We start from the raw sequence: 12,021 nt of genomic DNA, 5'->3' as shown, positions 1-12,021 counted from the left end.
GAAAGTTATTTTAATTATTTTGATAAAGATGAATTTTTTTCTTTAACATGTTTCTTTTGGTTAAAATACACAGGTATGCTCTCACTTTCCATCTGTGGTTGGTATGGCGGATAAATCAGGTTCTACATTAAATATTGTCACTGAAATTTTACTGCTTTGTCTTACCATTTAGCTTAATTTTATTAATGAGGATTAAATTTTACAGAGATTTTTTTCCCCCTGCTGATATAGACGTGCTAAATCAGAAATCATTAAGTTGTGGGGAATGAATGGACTGAGATATTACTGTGACTCTTTGGAAGGACAGATATAAGTGGCAGGGTCGAATAAGTTTCACTATACCTTTACATTAAACCTGATCATTATTCATTCGGTAATCCATAATACCATGATCTGTTCTAGGCAGCCATTATTATAGATTTGTGAAGGTCATTTTATAACGTATTATCAACTTACATTGTATATTCAGATGTGAAGGGAGACATAAAAAGGAAAAGAATGATCACAATTTTCCTAATATGTCAAAGACATTTTTATTTCAATACAGTATTAGACCATCTTTTACAGAGAGTGCCTCTTCAATATTAACTCTGAGATGTCTAATTTGGCTTTTAATCAATGAAATCTTATAATATATCATTTCGCACATAAGTACTTGATCATTGTACTGAGAAACAGTATAGAAGGATATATACAATATAATCTCCTTGGGGATATTTTAATATCCATTCTTCCTTTCAGTAGGTCAAAACATAATCTGACTTAGCCAATTAAGCTCGGTTAAAATAGTTCCTCTTCATGAAAGACTTCCTTCTTTTTTTAAAGCAAAAATAATTTATTGGTTAGTAGATTTGAAACAAAAAAGTTTCCAGGGCTACTAGCTTAAGGTATGGGTGGATCTAGGTGCCCATATAAATTTTCAGTCTCTTTCTTTTACTCTCTCTAGTGGTTGGCTCTACTCTTTGTGTTCATTTCATTCTTGCTCTTCACATGAAGAAGAAAAATGGCTGCAGGCCGCTGCTACCTCACATTCTCAGTTTACCAACCCCAGGGGAAACAGCTTTTCTTTCTTTCTTCTTTTTGAAGTATAATTGATTTACAATATTGTATTAGTTTCATATGTACAGCATAGTGATTCAGTATTTTTAAACATTACAACAAATGATCACCGCAATAAGTCTAATTACTCTCTGTCAAATTTATCACAATATTATTTACTATATTCCCTGTGCTGTACATTACATCCCCATGACCTGTTTGTTTTATAATTGGAAGTTTGAACTTTTTAATCTCCCTCAACTATTTCACTCATCCTCCCACCCTCTTCCCTCTGGCAACCACCACTTTGTTCTCTATGAAGAGACTTCCTTCTTGTTTCTAATACTAAGGAACATCTATATAACACATTAGTGAGTTGAATGAGTGGTGAGAAAATAAATATAGCCATTCTTTCAAGAAAATATAGAATCAGTGGGAGGGTTTGTGTGTTATTGTTGGATTTTTACTATTTGAAAGAACTGAAGTTGTTTGTAATCTGAATGAAAAGAGCAAGTTGAGTTGTAGAAGCTGATATTATTTATGTACAGTCAAGTCTACTAAAGGTGGGGGGCATCATGTCTTCTTTGTTATCTGTCCAGACGGGTGTCTTTGGAGATGCCTCAAAACCCTGTCCACAAGGTCCTTTTAGGTCTAGCAGAACTCTACGTGTTCTGCCTGTTCTTGCATGCTCAGCAATCATGTTGCTGCTCTTCTGTCATGCAGGAGCACAGAGGATCTCAGTAAGACATCTGAGGTCCTATCTTATAAACACACTAAGCAACATCTTCTGTTTCTGGAATATTGCTGCTTCCCTGGTTCTCTACCCAGGATGTAGGTTTAACTTCCTTTATCTTGGCAATTTGTACAGAATAGCTTTCTGCTTGGATGGGGACAAGGCTATTGGGAAAAAAGATCATTGGGGAAAATTGTTAATATTTTAAAATATTCTCTGGAAAATGGTTCCTCTTCTTAAGGTGCTACTATGGTCCACATGGCAGAGTGTACAATGTTTTTCATGTTCTGGCCTCTACTTACCTATTCAGCGTTATCTCTCCTCATACCTAAGCAGTTCCTAGGTTTCACTCTATTTATTTTTGAGACTCAGGTCTCATATCAATGTCTCAATGTAGACTTTTTATTACTGAAAATAGTTTTTTTCCACAGTACCTACAGTGCCTTTTTTACAGTGAAGTGTACATTTAGTGCACTAATTCACATACATAGCTATTTCTACCTAAAATAAGAATAGCTGTTTCTCTCCAGTTAGGATACCCTTGAGGTTAGTAAACTTGCTTTATTTCCAGGGCCTACTGTGTCTTTCAAATAGAAGGCACAGTACTTTTTGAGTGCCCTCTGCATGCCGTGGTGCTAACCTTCAATCAGGAAAAGCTGCTGCCATACTGTCATGGAACTTCAATAGATGAGTTTCGAATAAATGAAAAAATACATACCCTGTGGTATTCAGTGTTGCTCTAATAAGTTTTATATCCAAAGCCCTTTTTCAAACCTCCTATGCATTGATTTTTCTACAACCTTTATCTCTGTTGATCATAAGCTCCTTCTTGGAGCACTCTCTTCCCTTAGCTTGCCTAATGCTGTGTTCTCTTTTGCTGTGATTGCTGCCGTGTTTTCACATATATTGGCTCCTCTTTTTTATATACAAATGCAGTCACTCTCCAGGAATCTGCTTTCAATGCACTTGCTCTAATATACTCTCTGTAGAGGACCTTTTCCATTTATGGAACATCCACCAACAGCTTTAGTAACTTCCTAATTTTTGTGTTTGCATGACTTCTTACTTGAATATCAGAACTACTTTTCTAATTGCCTGCAGAATTTTTTCACTGAGATGTCTCATTGATACCTTAAATATGAGACAAAAATGAACTAATCCTTTTTCTTATTGGCATGTTCTTTTCCTATTAAGCCAGAGTGAATATTAAGCATTTTACTTAGTGCTTCTTTCCTTTTTTCTCACACTCCAATAGTCATATTATTACCAATATTGAGTTTTATAAACTCTTTAAAAGCTTTCCCTCTCTTTACATTTCTACTCTTGCCATCCAACTTAGGCCTTTGATTCCTTATGCCCATTTCATATCTTGACATTTCTATTGTTTCTTTCTCTAATTTGTTTACCATACGGTGATACAGGACTTTCTCTAAAGTGTATTATCCATCAAGTCAGTATCATTTTCAGAAAACACTGGATCATTTTTTATCACCTATTAAGTAGCGTTTGTATTGGTTGACTGGCACAGTCTGCCAAAATCTGACATCAAACATCATTTCCTTATTTTTCTTTCAAATTTATCCTCATCACAAATATAAAATAGTCCAGTAAATGTGGGCTATTATTTTTTTTTTTGTCAAAAAGCCATATATTTCCCCAGAAACTTGTAAGAGAGAATGAAGCCAGAAGTGTGGATTTAGAAGTCATCAAAATATCGAATATATCTATATTCTATAGAGAGAACATAGAAAGAATATGTATAGATAGAATATAGATATAAAAGTTAACATAGTAAAACTATATCAACAAAATGTGTATATAATATGAGATAAGAGCTCTAAGACAGAACATTGTGTGGAATAACATTTGATTGACGGGTTATAATGATGGTGGTGCTGCTGAGGGAAAGGAAAGAAGTAGGAAACTAGGAGAATATTATTTCAAAAGCCAGGTGAAGTGAGAATATCAAGATATCAATATTTCAGAGGGCTTTCTTGATGAGAACCTAACAGTGCATCAGATTTTAAAGTAGAGAAGTATAGGTAAATTGAGCTAAACAATTTCAGTGTTTTTTTTTTTTTTGAAATATAAGCTTAGATCCTGGAGGATTGAGAGGTGATATCCTGTATATAGTGAAGGAGCTTGTCTATAAAAGGAGAGAAGGTATTAAGGAGTAGAGGCGAGCAGATGGTGGGAGATTTGGGGTTCACTGGAGAGTTGTAGAGGACCTGTGATATCAATAAATTTTCTTATCACACTGGGGAAGAAGTAAGTTAGAGAGGGAGAAGTTAAACATACAAGAGAAAACAGGGTGGATAGCTAAGGGAGCATGTTCCTGTGATGCAGATTTTTATCAGGAACACAGGTAGAAGGGTTGACCTCAGAAGACAGGTTTTCTTGGTGTTCAGAGGAAGAAACGATGATGGATAGAGATGTAAATATGTTGGTATATTTGCAAAATGAGTGATTGAGGAAATTTGCATCTTATAGTCTATTTGTTTTCAGTGAAATCTGAAACACATTCTTCCACTAGGTAGTTTAAGAAGAGTTGTTATAAGAGTTTCACAGTTTCAATCTTGCCCACGGCTATGGTGTCGGCTGGCTCAAGTCTGCAGGATATTCCAGAACTCACTCCTCAAATGCTGAGAATAGTCGCTAAAATATCATTATTCTTTGGAGGTTTAAATAGAGAAATTGAGTCTAAAAAGGTTAAAATATTGCCAACTAAAATAATAGTGGATCAGCAATATTAATATTTACAAAATAATATTGAGAGTAAAAAGTATAATTATAAATAGAACACAGTGCAATAATGAACACTACCTACAGGAACATGAGACCCTTGTGAACTGTATAGCTTCACATTATAAAAAAAAAATGAGAATTACAAAGGGAAATTGAAAAAATGCATAACTGTAGTAGAAGTTTCAATACATATTTTTTCATAAAATGAAGGATTTGGAAGACGAAAACTAATAAGAATATAGAATATGTTGACAAATTTTATCTCAACAATGTATAGAGGACTCTGCCTGCAATAAGTACAGAATATACATTGATTTGAACATTTAAACTTACAAACCATTATTCAACATTTACCCAAATTGATCATACAGTGGGTTGCAAAGGAAGTTTCAACAAATTTCAAATAACATGTATAACAGTCCTAATCTCTGGCCAAAATACAAGAAATATTTTAAAAATAGCTATAAAATCTCATATCTATCTATCCATCACCAAAAACTCATGGGTTAAAAAGAAATTATGGTACAGCCACTATTAAAAACAGTGTGGAGATTTCACAAATAATTAAAAATAGAACTAGCATATGATACAGTAATTCCACTTCTGGGTATTTATTTGAAGAAAATGAAAACATTAATTTGAAAAGATACATGCCCCCCTCATTCATTGCAACATTATTTACAATAGCCAAGATATGGAAACAACCTAAATGTCCATCTATGAATGAATGGATAAAGAAGATGTGGTATATAGACAACAGAATACTATTCAGCCATAAAAGAGAATGCAATCTTGTCATCTGGCAGCAACAGGGATGGATCTTGAAGGCATTATGCTAAGTAAACTAAGTCAGACAGAGAAAGACAAATATTGTATGATTTCATTTATATGTGAAATCTTAAAAAAACAGACAAAAAACTAGCTTATATATACAGAGAACAGATTGATGGTTAGGAGAGGTTGGAAGGGGGAGGTAGGTGAAATGGGTACAGAGGGTCAAAAGGTACAGACTTCCAGTTATAAAATAAATAAGTCATAAGGATGTAATGTACAGTATGATGCCTATAGTTAATACTGTATAGCCTATTTGAAAATTGCTAAGAGAGTAGATCTTAAAAGACCTCATCACGAGAAAAAAAAATTGTAAGTACGTAATGAACAGATGTAAACTAGTCTTCTGTGGCGATTGTTTTACAATATATACAAATATCAAATCATTCTGTTTTATGTCTGATACTAATATAATCTTATGTATTAATTATACCTCAATAAATAAAAAAGAAGAAATTATGGTGAAAATAATACAGTCATTATGACTGAATGAAAATAAACTTACCACATATCAAAATTCTGGAATGGAATGAAAGTAATAATTAGAAATAAATTTATAGCATTAACATGATTTAGTTTTAAAAAGTTTGAAAATAAATAAATTCAGCATTCATCTCAAAATCTAGACATATTTTAACAGAATAAACCAAAGAAAGTAGAAAGAAAAAAAATTCTCAATGATCTAAAAACCAGAATCATTGGAGCGGATAATCAAAATCAAGAGCTGGTTCTTAACAAAAAGAGTAATAAAATTGATATGCTTCTAGTAAGAATAATCAAGAGAAAAATGATTATGAAAAAATCATATTTAAAAAGATGAAATGACCTTTTATCTTAAGAAAAATAAATCATAAGAAAATATAATTTCTTAGTAAACAAATAATCATAGAAGAAATTGAGCTAGTAAATAAACCTACCTGCACCAATGACTCATGTTTCAGCTGGTATTACAGGTGGGTTTACAAAATTGTTAAGGAAAAAATAACCTCCAAGTAATACAAAATCTAAGACTGGTATTAAAAAAGAAAGCTCTCCAACACAATACTTAAGGCCAGAATAAACTTTATCAAAACTATCAAACTATCAAAATAAGGAGAGGACATATCAAGTAGGAATCTTTTAGATCAATCTCAGTGTTAGTATTATATGCTGCTCTAACAAATTACCACCAATTTAGCAGTTTCATATAATGTATTTTCTAACAGTTTTGTGGGTCACAAATCCAACATGGGTCTCACTGAGATAAAATCAAAGTGTCTCAGGACTGCCTTCCTTTCTGGAGGCTGTAGAAGAGAATCACTTTCCTTGCCTTTTTTGGCTTCTAGAGGTCACCCATACACTTTGGTTCCTAGTTCCCTGCTCCATTTACAAAGCCAGCACATTTCTTCTTTCTGACCATTCTCCCATAGTCACATTTCCCTCTGACAGGAGCTGGGAAAGTTTTTCCACATTTAAGGACCTGTTTAATTAGATTGAGCCCACCTGGATAATCCAGGATACTCTCCCCATTTCAAGATCCCTAACCTAATCACACCTACAAAGTCTCTAACATCTGAAACAACATATTCACAGATTCTGAGGATAGGATGTGGATATCTTGAGGTAAGGGTGGACATGATTCTGCCTACCACAATCTAATTTTTGAATGTTGGTGTGCAAAAATCTTCTTAAAATTTCATTAATCCTTATCCAACTTTGTGTGCATGTGTGTGTATCACAAACATATTGGGTTCAATCTGGGAATGAAAGCATAGTATGACATGAGAAAACCTGTAATTATAATGCATCACACCAGTAGACTAAAGAAAAAAAACCATAAATGATGATCTTAACTGGCACAGAATTCTTTTTAAATCAACAATAATTTTTTTTAAAAAAGAAAATCACACTTGGTAAACCAAGAATAGAAGGGAATTTTATTTTTATAGCAAGTTTACCAAAAATCTTGTTATAAATGTACCAGATACCTCTGGTGCTCTGCCTTGCATTCCCATGATCACAACCCTAATACTGACCGGAAATGGGGTAGACAGTTCTGTGTTGGTTTTGACGTTTTGACTTTTTGTGCTCTCATAATATCTCGCCTCAAGCACACGCCTGATGTCTTAATTTTCTGCTCAGGTTTCCTCTAAAATTACATATGCTAGTGAGAATGTGCACAGCCCTTGCACTGGTGCAGATTGATGAGAGATTTAACACCCCTGGGGCAATCCATGACCAAAGGGAGATGAGGGTCAGATAACTATTGAAGACATTCTGTAAGCTTCTGGAGGTCCTAGAAAAATTGACTCTCATTGCCTACAGAGATGACCTCAAAACTTAACCTTTATTTTGATTCTTTTCCTTCCCTTTTTACTCCCCACGGTCTCTTACTAGCTTCTTGGGGTTACCTCTCAAATAAAACAGCTGTGGAAGTTCTTGTCTTATGCTCTGCATTTTAGGAATCCAAGCTAAGACAACAAGGAAACAGGTGCCCTCTGATTCAGTCAAGGTTTAGTAGGAAAAACAAACTCTATCTATATAATGGTTAGTTCTTTGGAGAACATTTTAAAAGGTTAAATAGTCACAAAGTTGTAGAAAGAGTTGAAACAAAACAAAATAAGCAAGCAAATAAAAAAAAAAAGAAGAAGAAAGCATGGTGAAGCAAACCAGAGGTAGCAACAGTATGCAGAGGCTACCACTCCTAAGGCTAAGACTTGATGGACAAATGGTGTTATTCAAGACAAAGATCTAGGGCCATCTAGTGAAACCTAGACCCAAGGTAGCATCTGTGGGAGCTATCACCACAGAGAGAGGGGCTATCTTGTAGAAGCTGGGATTACAGAGGAGAGGCAGTGCTGCTGGAAACAGTACAAACCAGAGAGAGGGGGTATATGTTCCAGATTCTCTATTACTGTTTAATCTCATCCCAGTGTGTGACTTTGGCTCAAGCAAGGTATTAGCCAGTTGGCAAAGAAGCCTGTGGCATGTAGTTTGCAGAGTTTCCTGTGTACAGAGCAGAAAACAAGAGGAACCAGCAAATGGATCTAAGAGCAAACAAGCAGATTGAACTTAGCCAAGCAAATAAGAGGTTAAGAGTGGGAAAGAAAGAACTAATCTCATTTTAGATGATTTGAGTATCTATGTAGAAAATCCAAGGGAATTTGTAGACAAAACCGGCTGTTAGAATTACTGAGAGCATAGCAATTTTGCTAACTACAAGCACAGTAAGAAAAGGAATGATATTTTTATAAACTTACAGAGAATATAATAGAGAAAAGAGCCCTTATATAAGATAAATATTAAAGATAAGAAACCTATGGATAAATCTAACAAAATTCTATAAGGAATCAATGGGAAAAAATCACAAAATATTATTCAAGGATAATAACACTAGATTACAATATTTAAGGTAGCATAAGAATATTTGTGTATATACCTCGACAAGGAAGCTATTTTAAAAGACAAAGTCATTTCCTTTCCCAAAGTATCTTTTAGTGCCACTGGTAGGAACAGATATTTGGGAGGAGCTGGACATAAATCCAACTCAGGTAGGGTTTTTTTTTTCCATAATGTTATAAATATTGGTGGGTCAGAAAATATGAATTATCAGTGGATTCTCAGAGGGTAGCTTGATAGGGAGAGGAGAATCCATTAAAAGTGTAGGGTATAGGAATCATTATTAAGTTCTGGAACATAATTTTGAAGATTGTTATAGAACTAATAGACCAGTAGAAAAATAAATATTTTTGCTAAATCTTATTTAACAAATAATCCTAAATGAAGTTTAGTAACTTAGTGATGACTTCTGCAACTATATTTAAACTTTGATCTTAATTACTGATATGTAGTGAAAAATAATGTTGTCATTCTCTTACATGGATTTTTTCCTTTATGGGAGACATACAATTATGACTCATAAAGCTAGGTAGAAAGATGAACATGATTTTTTATGTGTGTGGGACTTGGATTTTTGTTTTTGTAAGTCTGAAAGTTGGTGAACGTAGACTAAAAGTAAAGTAGTTAAGCATGTGTGCTCAAAAGAGGGAGAGAAAGAGAGAGAGAGAGAAACCTGTGGTTACCACTTTAGGGAGTCAGAATAAAGAAAGAAACTATTTAGAAACAAGGGAGGAAGGGAAGAAGGAAGAAAGAAAGGAAAGTAGAGAAAAGAAAAAGATAAAAAAAAATCTTTCAGACAAGGTTCCTGATTCTTATAAAGGATAAGCATGCTCAAAGGCCCTGCGTTCTCCCATAGCATGCTCACTACATTGGAAAATCTTGTCTTCTCCAGCATGTTCCCTCTACTAATTTCTCCCTTCCTATGAAGGAATTCAAGGCACGGTTCTTTAGTTGTAGACGATGGATGATGAGGGGCTTGGCTGGTCCATTCTTCAGTGAACACAGAAATTTCCTTTAGGTGAAAAAAAAAATTTAATAGATATATTATTTTCTGTTCTCCTCTAACAAAGAAAGCTAAATGTTAACTGACTTACCAAAGATTACAGAGAATGTGAATAAATTGCCAGAAAATGAAATCAGAGTGACTATTTAGTAAGCAAGAGGCAATGAAGATCTGCTCAAAAGTGAAAAAAACAGTACAACAAAAGCAAGATGATTCATGGGAGAAAATGTTATATTGGAGGAAGGTTAGTTAAGGGTGATGAGTTAGAGGGAAAAAAAAAAAGAAAAGATTGATACCACAACACCATGATTTCTGCTTTTGAATTCATAGGACATAGTAACCTTGGCTTTTCAATTATAGAATATTTTAGACTCAGTATAATGGATACTCTCATGCATTCTACAGATGTTTATTGAGCACCACACTCTGTTCTAGGGCATGGGAAATACAATGATGAAGTAGACACAAGATCTAAGTTCTTATAAGTTTCAATTTAGCAACAGCCTTTATTGTTAAATAATGTAGAAAGGCAATATAACATAGTAGTTAAGATAGACCCAGCTTTGAATACCAAAGCTGTCAATTATTAGTTTTGTGACCTTAAGCAAGTTACTCCACTTCTCTAAGCCTTGTCTACTTATTTGTAAAAGAGAGATGATAATATTAGCTCAAAGGGTTGTTATGAGTATTAAAATTGAGTGATGCATATGTAGCAGTTCACACAGTGCCTAGAGCTTAATATTCATTAAATATTAGCTTATTATTATTAGAATTGTCATTATTATGATTTAGTGCATATTGTGATGACTAAACCGTATTGAACAAGCCAGAAACATTTAGGCATAATTCAAAGGTGACTAACTGTACTTGCATTTGTTAGGGGTGTGTGGAGGGAGGGAGTTAGAGGCATAAAGGATAAGCTTTTATGAGCCTAGAAGGGAAAACAAAAGAAATTTGAACTTGGCTTTTGTTTCCAAAGGAGAGGGAAGGTTTTTAGAACTTTTTTAAACAACTAGTCAAGTGTCACCTTTTGTATAAACTTAACCAAATAGGAATTATTAGCCTGATATGTCAATATTTTGCTCATTTTCAGTAGCTGGTGTTCCATATGGAAATGAAATATCAAAATTTTCTTGCATTTTGACTTAATGAATGAACAAATACTTAATTTGAATTTTATAATTGTGAATTGCTGAAATATAATAAATAGTTGTGGTTGACTGTAATTTATAATTATCCTGAATTCATTCATATTCAGTAATAACATAGTCACAGATTTGCTTTTGTTATGCTATTATTTTTAATGATATTTTTTAAAATATAGAAACTATGACAATACTTCCTGTGAGACCCAGTTTTATTTGACTTAATTGAAGATATTGACAAATTTAAAATATTCAAATAGAAATTAAACTTTGAGTATAAAATTTCATTTATTATTTTCTATCCATGGGACAAAAATGATATAAAGAACTTTCAATTACTCCCTCTGAGGATCTTGTACTTTCAAAGGATTAACTTGAGATACAGGGCACTATTTTCTCCCTCCCTAATGAGACCAGTGCCTCAGAGTAAGTATAGGCACTGAAACACTGAATGAGTTTTATCTACAGATAAATTACACTAACCACCCCCTTTAGAGCTTTCATTTGATGTCTGTTTCTCAAATAGAACTGCATATCTTCAAAAAAATTTAACTCTTGTATATTTGTACTTCTTGTTTAATGAGCAAATGCAAATACTTTTAATAAATTAGCTAAGTTAATCCCCAAAGAAGTTATGTCTATTTCTAGAAATTCTACCATATTTATGTGTGTGTATGTGTGTGTATAATCTAAGTTAAATGTTTTAAGATTATTTAAAAAAAAATGGAGGCCACATTTTTTTTTAAATTAAGTAAAGGAAAGGAATTATTTTGATCTGCTCCTTTGCTGCTAAATATCCCAGAAGAAGTTGCGTGATGTAGTCTCTGTGAACCCCTGGGATAAGATGATAGAAGAAGCATTGATTCAAGTATAATTATTGTCATCATCAAGTCAAGTCTTTCAAATTTAATTAATCCATTTAGATTGTGAGACAATATTATGCTATTTTAGATATTCCCGAGGGCTTCAGAAGGGAGGGCATATAGTTACATAAATAATTCTTCATCTTCCCTTGGAAGACTTTCTTCAAATGTCTTCATTACAATATCAGGCATCAGGGGAGTATGCTTTGTTGCTTCCAAAGTATAAAATCTTCCTGGAGAGTATAGAGAAGCTCACACCTGGGGAGGGGTATAAATGAAGGAAGC

Source organism: Balaenoptera ricei, chromosome 2, assembly GCF_028023285.1.
Source record: "Balaenoptera ricei isolate mBalRic1 chromosome 2, mBalRic1.hap2, whole genome shotgun sequence".
Classification (NCBI taxonomy): domain Eukaryota; kingdom Metazoa; phylum Chordata; class Mammalia; order Artiodactyla; family Balaenopteridae; genus Balaenoptera; species Balaenoptera ricei.
This window is presented reverse-complemented; position numbering follows the sequence as displayed.